The sequence below is a fragment of the Cyanistes caeruleus genome, chromosome 2 (genome assembly GCF_971803275.1).
Source record: "Cyanistes caeruleus chromosome 2, bCyaCae1.hap1.1, whole genome shotgun sequence".
NCBI lineage: Eukaryota > Metazoa > Chordata > Aves > Passeriformes > Paridae > Cyanistes > Cyanistes caeruleus.
In genome coordinates this window covers 102,550,832-102,561,248 of record NC_141702.1, presented here as the reverse complement: position 1 = coordinate 102,561,248, position 10,417 = coordinate 102,550,832, and the positions used below count along the sequence as shown (strand labels likewise).

General features: G+C 43.8%; 1 pseudogene; it reads left to right on the top strand.

The window, feature by feature from the left end:
• The first annotated feature begins 6,158 nt into the window (after positions 1–6,158).
• LOC147655059 (uncharacterized) lies at positions 6,159–8,468 on the top strand (annotated as a pseudogene).
• The last annotated feature ends 1,949 nt before the right edge of the window (positions 8,469–10,417 follow it).

The window sequence follows — 10,417 nt, the reverse complement described above, 5'->3', positions numbered from 1 at the left end:
ATAGTTTCTAGCCACTTTCCCAGGAAAGTAACTATAAACATAGATGTTTACACATTCCATTAAAGAAATGTCTTTTAATGGACATTTCTCACCACCAATGTGATTGGGAAGGTGGAAACCTAACTATCCAGTCCCTGGTCATTGTCAAGAATCTATAAATACTGGAGTCAAGGAAATAAACTTCTTCTTTTTCCCTATCATACATTGAGCCGTGTCTGTGTGAATCATTTCGTGTCCTACAGTGACAGACATAGGAGCCAGAGGCTGCAGCAGCAGAGAGGCTGCCACCCAGCAGTCCTCCCTCTTGAACAAAGGAGTACTTCCATCTGCTTCTTGGTAAAAATGTGATCTAGTATTGAGACTTCAGGATATTATTTTAATGCCTGCAGGAATCTTTCCATGTGAAAAAAAAAAAAAGTTAAGGACTTTTTCTCTAGGATGTCACATGCTTTGCTACTAAACCACTCTGGAGATCCTTAAATGAATAACGTTCTGGGAGTGCAAGAAATGATGTGCTGGTTTTACGCTCTCCTCATCCCTTGTGTTTTTGAGTGGCACAACCTGACGTGTTGCAATTCATGTACCATTTTTACATTTGGAGAAGTGGCCAGGAGGGACCGAGCCAGCCATCCTGGCTGAGTGTGCTGTTGTTAACTGACACATGTCTCAAGTGCCACAGGAGTCACAGGGCTGTCGTGGAGGTGCTGGCTTTTAAATCCGAGCTGCCTGCACAACCCTGGCATATTGTCAGCACGTCCAGTTTTCAGTTTCGTGGGAAATTTCTTCTGGTGTTACCAGTGGATTTTGCTTTACCTTCAATTCCCCTTTTTGTTAATACTGCAGAAACTTATGTCTTGAGGCTCTGTCCTGTCTTTCCCAATCCCATGTGCACTGTGTATTCCCTGGGGGTTTCCACAGCAGAACCTGAGCTTGCACGAATGCTTCATGTGTACTCTCACATCCCCATGCCAGACAACTGAATAACATGAAAGCTGTCACAGGTCATTTCGCTACAGCCCCAAAGTTTGAAAGGCATTTAGGTTAGAATAAAACCAGATTTCAGCTCCAGTCAGCCTTTTTTTTGCAGGATACAGGGAACAGCTGGCTGGTGGATGTTGCCTGAACAAAGGTCTCCTTCTACTCCAAGTGGCCTCGGGGGGCAGCTGCTGCTGCTGTGTCTGGCTGGCCTGACAGCAGGGCCCAAAACAGGGATTTATCCTGTACAGCTGTGGAGGTCAGACAATCCAGGGCTGTATTTTATCCATAATGAACTGTGGGAGTACATTTTTCTCCTACAACCTACTCAGATCTGGGAGAGAAACAGAGCAAGCTGAACCAGTTCCTCCATCACTATCCTTTTGCATATTTTTACCTTGGGTTTAAGAACCTAAAGCAGGGTAAGCACAGCTCTGAGGGTTTCTTTTTGCCAAGATTTGACCATGTTAGTTTCAACAGAGAAACTCTGGTTTCAAAACCTCAGTTTCAAAGTGTGCTAAAATGAAAATATCATCCTTTTCAAGCTAAAATGTAATATATTTAATTATTCTTATGTTGAGATGGATAGAGCACTTCATTCAGTTGATCAAGCTTTGCTCAGTTAGCCTTTACTGAACTTGCTTTTCTCTTCTTTGCTCAAATTAACACAGTCATATTTGTAACAGAAGTCAGTGGTAGCCAAGGCTCTAAAGGCAGATAAATGCAAAAACCTGCCTCTCCAAAGCCTTTAGTCTCACTAAGAAAAAAGTTCACAGAAGGAGACCGAGATCAAAATCAATGCTACCTAACCCAGGAAAAAATTAATTTGCAGAAGTTCATTTTGGAGCCTTCTAGATACATAAAGAGAGAATAATTAAGTTTGTACATGGAGAATTTTATCTTTTCTTATTCTCTCCATTATGTGGACAAATTGTTGAGTTCTTTGATAAAAATCTTTCTATAACACTTTAATTATTCCCAAAATACTGTTTTTTCACCCTGTCCCTTTTTTTTCCCCTTAAAGTTGGAGGTTTATTAAAGAGATCATAGATTTTTCTATGTTGCTTAAGAAATCCATATGAGAAAAAATCAGATCATTCTTGGCATTTATTATGATAATTTTAACTGGGACTCATAAGGTAAAGGAACTTAATGGCATTAGCTCTGCAAGATCTGAGAATGTGCATCTCCAGAAATAATGACCTTATTACAGCGTTGATCTTGTGTGGGTGGAAGCCTGGTTTAGAAGGAGCCTGGGGGAAATGCTCATGTATTTCACCTGCCTATTGTACATTATAGGTGAGCTCAGAGGTACAATAAGATACACATTTGGTAAGTGTCTTACATGTAAGAAATGGGTAATTTAATGCATTAATCACTGGAGTGCAATTACAGGCCTTAATTTAGAAGGTATTAGTCACTTGCCATAGATAACCTTCTGTGGCTATTAGAATTTCACAGGCTGAGTATATTACAACTGGAAAATGTCATTTGCACAACCAGCACACACAAGGGGCTGGTTTTGGCTGGAAGCACTCTTTTTTTTTTCCTATATTAAATCCACTCTATTAAATACAAGACAGAGCACCTGTTTGGGTCTTATTTCAATAAAGGCTATATCCCAGCTGCATTTTAAGGGGCTTATAAAGATTGCACGTTATGTATTTTATGAACATGTTTAAGATGGGGTGGGATACACTGGAAATGTTATGAGCACATCAGTAGAAGACATTACAGCTGGTGATAAACCCTGGCAATAAACAGCCTATTAACCTGCTGCAGTCTTTATCAAAATGTGAGACAAATAAGTATAAAACCTGTTACAGCATTTACTGATCTTTTATAAATGAACCTTCATATATGGTATTTTCTTGAAATTACTAGCATGCTTAAAATTAGGTCTCTCAGTGCTTAATTTCAAGAAGCCGCATAGATCTAGGAGACAGTAAAATTCTGTAAGTAATTGTTCCTAATTTTTGGTGGTTTCCCCCATGCATATTGGAGAGGAAATCTTTACCCCCTCTATCTCAATCCCTTTTGGTGCCTGCTAGATGTCTAGCTCACTGTGTGTATGTGACTTGCATAAGACAAGGGAGGAGCAAGAAACATGTCTGCACTTAACAGAAGCACCTTGGCAAGGAGACAACTTTTGTTTTTGTTTCCATCATTTCTTTCAAGTGACAGAACAGCATGAGAGGTCTGTGTAGGTGTGCCTTTTGTTGTCAAAATATAACATGCAGGACATCCTCATCTGCATCATTTGGAATTGTATTATTTCCTCTGTGCTAGAAGGCACTGAAAGGTGTCAGCACACTGCTACAGAAAATACAGCTGCATCAACAAACAACTTGGCTGTTTCTTTCCTCTCCAAGAGAGAGAACAACCACAGTAGCTGAATATTTTGGCATCTTTATTTTAGAGTCGTGTGATTTATGCATGTGAAGCCTGGAGGTTTTTAATAACTGGATCAAAAAAATTTAATCCAAAAGTCGTCAGCTGTAATAATGGTGTGCAGGCATCGTTCAGTGACAAATCAGCCACTGCACCAACCCCAAAAATGTTCCAGGCTGGATTTTCAACCCTAACTTAGTAAAAATTTTGCAGAGAAACTCTTGTGTAAATTCATGACCATTTGTTAGCAGCAGGTGATTGTACAACAAACAGCAGTGAATACATTGCTTCCATGCTAAAAATGTACATTATGTATTGAACAAAAAGGTTTTCAAAAATTATAGCCATGAAAGGATAACAGTCCTGCTTACCTGCTGCTTCAGCTGCTTCTGAAGTTTTCACAAACTAGAACTGGCTTAGCTGGCACCTAAACTGTCACAGCATTTCAGACCTTGTTTTAGTAATGTCAATATAAAATATCTCAGCCTTTTAGGTATATGGGCAAACAGCTGGAGGCCCAGGCTGATTGGATCTACAAAAACTGAGGTGCTTCCCACCTGCAATAACTGGATTATAAGTGAAGTATCTACATCAGACAATTGTTTGTGGCCTGTGAACTGGGTGCAAGCACGGTTTAATCATGATGTTGGCTCTTACTGTCGCCATATAAAAAGAGGTGCTGTGGTGGTAGACTCAATAGAAAAGAGACTTACTACAGGCTTATTGTCTTTTCTTACTCTTTACAGCTAAGAGTAATCCTGAAAATATTCAGAACTGAAAGTTTCCTCTATTCAACTATAAAGGGGAGAAGCAGGACCAGAAAGAAAATAAGTTATGTTTTTGAGCGTAAGTACCACAACCATTTCCTCACGTTGTAAATTTGCACAAAAGTATTTGCTGCCAGATCCTTCTCTAATATCCCATGTGTCCTCAAAGAATTGTATAGGACTTTTCCTGTATTTGGCTTTCTTCAATTCCCTGTGTTTTCTTAAAACATGCTATTCCAAATTTAGCCAAATTACTTGACTTCAAGGCCCCCTTTTCTGTGGCCTTAGGACTGTTTCAGTGCCAGATCTGTCACCTGATTCAATGTAAGTATGATTTATCCCAGGCAACCAGAGAGGTGGATTAATACAATTTCATTTCATCAATTACTACTCTCGTCTCCTCAATTCACTTCGTTCCCTGATTACAAAATTTCAATGAGTACAATTTTTGCAAGGTTCTGTCCTTTTCTCTGCACCTCGTTTCATCCCAATCCATGCCATTGGAGTTCAAACTGGATTTGACCAGGTGGTTCCCTTTCCCTCTTGTTAGCCACTAAGGTTCAGGAAGGGGCTTCCTCCAGCTATTGGAGATGCTTTAAAGAAGGTTCTAGGGAGGGCAGTGGCCAGGAGTGGGCAAGCAGGGGCCTGGCATGGTGGTGGCATGCAGCCAAGATAAGCAGACTGGGTTGCAGTCATCCTCCTCATTGTGAGGTTTATATTTTGTGTTGGGATTTTGTTTGCTTGGGGGTTTTGGGCTTGTTTTTGTTTGTTTGTTTTGTTTTTGTTTTGTTTTTTGGTGGTTTGTTGTTGTTGTTTGTTTGTTTTTGGGGTTTTTTTACCCCAGCAATGGTCTCCAAACAATTAAAAGCTATGGATAGTAAAAGTGTACCAACCCAAACAGAATCCCCAAAGAAGAACTTGTCTGTCCAGACCCCTTCCTGTAAGGATTGTTTGAGGCTGTCAGTAGTACAGGGGACAGTGCAAAAGACACCCTCATGTAGGGCAAAGAGGTGAATGATCTCTGTCCGGTGCCAAGCTGAAGGGAAAAAGTAAAAAGAATTGGGAGTATTAGGGAAGGTGAAGGGGAAATAGACTGGTGGAGTTTTACCCTTCCATCCCTGAAAGAAGCCCCCCAGGAGTCAGAGGACCCCCAGTGCCTCCTACCATCAGGCAGGAGGAGACCTAGCAGGTGAAGGGGAGGGGAAATGGGTCCCTACTTGGGGAGGTAATAAAAATTCCTCTGGACCCCCACCACCTACCCAGGTGCCACTTCAGAATAGGTCTGAGGCCTTGGACCCAGAGGGTCAGCCAGGTGCCATCAAAGAAAATAATCTGCCCAGAGAGCCTCCCAATTACATTTTGTCTGTCAGATGGATTACGACCATTAGCATTAAAAAGAAAAGAAGGGTAGTAGGTGCCTCCCTTCTGAGGGGAGCAGAGGGCTCTGTATGTTCCCACAGGGAAGTTTGCTACCTCCCTGGGGCCTGGATATGGGGTATCAGCAGGAGACTCCCTAAGCTGATCCAGCCTTCTGATTATCACCTCCTGCTGATACTCTAGGTTGGCAGTGATGAGACTGAAGAGTACCAGGGCAATTAAAAGGCTCTTCAAGGCTCTGGGTTGATTGGTTGATGGGGCAGGAGCACAGGTGGTGTTCTGCTCAGTCCCTTCAGGAGCAGGGATAAATGATGAAAGGAGCAGGAGAACCTACATTATCGACAAGTGGCTTAAGGGTTGGTGCTATGGGCAGAACTTTGGGTTTTTTGATCATGGGGCAACATTTATGACGCCTGGCCTACTAGAGCCAGATGGGCACCATTTAACTAAGAAGGGCAAAAGGATTCCAGCCCATGTGGGGGCTGACTGAGAGGGCTTTCAACTAGGTTGGAAGGGCAAAGGGGATGCAACCAGGCTCTCCAGAAACAAGCCCAAGGAGGGTAAGCCAGAGTTGGGGGTGAAATCAGCAGCCCAGCTGAAGTGCGTGTACACTAATGCACGGGTAAAAAACAAGAGGAGCTGGAAGCCATGGTACAGCAGGAAAGCTATGATGCAGTTGCCATCATGGAAATGTGGATGACTCACACAACTGGAGTGGTGCAATGGATGGTTTACAAGCTCTTCAGAAGAGACAGGCGAGGGAGAAAAGATGGAGGGGTGGCTCTATGTATTAGGGAGGCTCTTGATGCCATGGACATCGTGATTAACAATGATGAAGTGGAATGGCTATGGGTAGGAATCAGGGGGAAGGCTGACATCCTGGTGGGAGCCTGCTATAGACCGCCTATCCAGGATGAAGAGGTGGATGACTTCTTCTATAAAGAGCTGGTGCTTGTTTCAAGATCACCAACCCTTGTTCTTGCAGGCGACTTTAACCTGCCAGATATCTGCTGGGAGCTCACCACAGCAGAAAAGAGGCAGTCTAGGAGGTTCATAGACTGTGTGGAGGACAACTTATCACAGCTGGTGAGCAAACCTACCATGGGAGTGACTATGCACAATCTGCTGTTTGCAAACAGAGATGGGCTGGTGGGAGATGTGGTGGTTGGAGGCTCTCTGGGGCACAGTGATCATGAAATTATAGAGTTTTCAGTATTTGGTGAAACAAGAGGGAGCATTGAGAAAACATCCACACTGGATTACCAAAGGGCAGAATTTGACCTGTTCAAAAGAATTACTTGGTGAGTACCCTGGGAAGCAGCCCTTGAAAACAAAGGAGTCCAGGAAGGATGGGCTTGCTTCAAAACAGAAATCTTAAAGGCACAGGAACAGACTGTCCCTATGTGCCAAAAGATGAGCCAACAAAGAAAATGACTGGCCTGGATGGGCAAGGAGCTAAGGAGAAAAAAAAATGGGTGTATCACCTCTGGAAGGTGATGTTAACTCCCTTAAATGTTTACAGTATTTCTGGAAATGTTTAAGGAAGTTGCTAGGGCATGTAGGAAAAAAATAGAGAGGCAGAAGACCAGTTAGAACTCAATCTGGCCACTTCTGTGAAGGATAATAAGACATATTTTTATAAATACATTAGTGGCAAAAGGAAGGGCAAGGACAACCTCAATTCTCTATTAAATGTGGGAGGGAATTTAGTAACCGAAGATGAGGAAAGACAGAGGTGCTTAACACCTTCTTTGCCTCATTTTTCAACAGGACAGGTTGTTCTCAGGACAAGTGGCTTCCTGGGCTGGTAGATGGTGTTGGGGAGCAGAATAGCCCCCCTGTTATCCAGGAGGAAGCAGTGAGAGACCTGATGAGGTACTTAGATGTTCACAAGTCTTCAGGAACAGATGAGATCCACACTAGGGTGATGAGGGAGCTAGCAGATGAGTTTGCAAAGCCTCTCTCCATTGATCATTTACCATCAATCCTGGCTCAGCTGGGAGGCCCCAGATGACTGGAAGCTGACCCATGTGATGTCAAGAAAGGGGGGCCAGAAAGAGGATCCAGGAAACTACAGGCTGACCTTGGTGCCTGGCAAGATTATGGAACGGATCATCATGTGGCACCTACAGGATGGCTGGGGGATCAGAATCAGCCAGCATGGGTTTAAGAGGGACGTGGTCATGCCTGACCATCCTAATCTCCTTTTACAACCAAGGACCCACCTCATGAATGAAGGGAGGGTGGTGGATGTTGTCTACCTGGACTTGAGCAAAGCCTATGACACTGTCTCCACAGCATCCTCCTGGAAAAGCTGGCAGCCCAAGGCTTGGAGAGGTGCACTCCTCACTGGGTTAGAAATTGGCTAGATGGCTGGGCTCAGAGAGTGGTGATGAACGGTGCCAGTCACACTGGTGTCCTCTAGGTATCAGTGCTGGGGCCAGTCCTGTTTAACGTCTTCACTGATGGTCTGGATGAAGGGATTGAGTCCACCATCAGTAAATTTGCAGATGACATCAAGCTGGAAACGTGACAATCTGCTGGAGGATAGGAGGGCTCTGCAGATGGACCTGGACAGGCTGGATAGATGGGCCAAGTCCAGCAATACGAGGTTCAACAAGTCCAAGTGCGGAGTCTTGAACTTTGGCCACAACAACCATTTGCATTGCTACAGGCTGGGGGCAGAGAGGCTGGACAGTGCCCAGGCAGAAGGGACCTGGGGGTGCTGGTGACAGCCGGCTGATGAGCCAGCAGTGTGCTCTGGGGTCCAAGAAGGCCAGCAGTATCCTGGCTTGGATCAGGAATAGTGTGGCTAGCAGGAACAGGGAGCTCATTCTTCCCCTGCACTCGGCACTGGTGAGGTCACACCTTGAGTGCTGTGTCCAGTTCTGGGGCCCTCAGTTTGGGAAGGATTTTGAGACACTTCACCGTGTCCAGAGGAGGCAACAAGGCTGGTGAGGGCTTGGAACACAAACCCTATGAAGAATGGTTGAGGGAACTGGGGTTGTTCAGCCTGAGGAGGCTCAGGAGAGACTTTATCACTCTCTACAACTCCCTGAAAGGAGGCTGTAGTCAGGTGGGGGCTGGTCTCTTCTCCCAAGCAACCAGTGACAGAATGAGAGGACAGAGTCTTAAGCCATGCCAGGGGAAGTTTAGGTTAGATATCAGGAAAAATTCTTCACTGAAAGAGTGACTGAGCACTGGAATCATTTTCCCAGGGAGGTAATGGAGTCACCATTCCTGGAGATGTTTAAAAAAAGACTGGACATGGCACTCACTGCCAAGGCTTAGTTGATGAAGTGATGTTAGCTCATAGATAGGACTTGATGATCTCAAAGGTCTTTTCCAACCTAGTTAATTCTGTGGTTCTGTGATCCCATTCCATTTTATTGTTTTTACTTCGGTGCAGAATTTCCTCTTTCTTTTTAAGCATTTCATTTTATCAATTTCTTCTCCTGTCCTTTTGTTTGACTTCATTCCCTGATTTTGGGATTTCAGTATTTATAATTTTGGCAAGCTTTAGTCCTTTTCACTGAACCTCATTTCATACCAATCCATTTCATTGCAGTAAATCCATTTCCAAATATTCTTTTCTTTATATTTCAATTGCATTTTATTTTATCATATCGTCATTCCAGAGTGTTCCACTTTCTTCTCTGATTTCAAAATTTCATTTCCATTCATGAAATGAAATTCTTCATTTCATGAAAGAAAACAAAATCTTGTAAGTCCAATCAGGATAATTCTGGCAAGGTTTGGCCCTCTTACCTACACTTGATGTCATCTTATTCCATTTTATTGGAGGCGGCACCCCACTGTCAGCCAGTGCGATTGGATGTGAAAAGTGGCCATTTTCCATGTGAAAAAAACCTTATTCCCCCAGTGTCTTCTGGTCAGCTCAGAGGTGGTGTTTGGGGCTCCAAGGGCAGTCAGAGTCCTAGTTGTCTAGTTGTCCTCCAAGCTTTTGTCTTGGAGAAATCCTGTGATATTTATGATTTTAGGAGGTGGCACCCCACTATTGCCAAGGTGCAACTGGATGCTAATAATGACCATTTTCCACAGGAAAAATAACTGGTTTCCCCAGTGTCGTCAGGTCTGAGGTGGCAATTGAGGCTCCAAGGTCAGTTGGAGTCCTAGTTGCTGGCAGCTTTCATCTTAGAGAAATCCTGCAATATTGTGATTTTAGGAGCCTGCACCCCACTGTCCAAGGATGGCACTGGACACGAATAATGGCCATTTTCCATTGAAAAAAATCACTAGCTTCCCCAGTATCCTGGGGTCAGGCCAGAGGTGATGTTTGGAGCTCCAAGGGCAGTCAGAGTCCTAGTTGCTAGCAGATTTTGTCTTGGAGAAATCCTGTGATGTTTATGATTTTAGGAGTCTGCACCACACCGTTCCAATATACAATAGGAAATTAATAATGGCCATTTTCTGTAGGAAAAACAACTTGTTTCCCCAGTGTCCTGGGGTCAGCTCAGAGATGCCGTCTGGGGCTCCGAGGGCAGGCAGAGTCCTAGCTGATTGCAGCTTTGCTCTGGGAGAAATCCTGCGTTGTTTATGAATTTAGGAGGCCCCACCCCACTGTTGGCCAGTGAGACTGGATACGAACAGTGGCCATTTTCCATGGGAAAAGCAGTTCATTTCCCCAGGATTCAGGGTGAACTCAGAGGTGGCCTTTGGTGCTCCAGTGGAAGCCAGAAATTTAGGTATTGACAGCTCTGGTCTGGGAAAAGTCCTGCCATGTTCGCAACTTAAGAAGGCAGCAGCATGCTTTCGTCCACTGTCTGCTGCTCATAAAACCCCATTGACTTTTATACTTTTATTGTTTTCACTTCATTGCAAAATTTTCTCTCTTTTAAAAGTATTTTATTTCATTAATTTAATCTCTTGTCTATTTGTTTGATTTA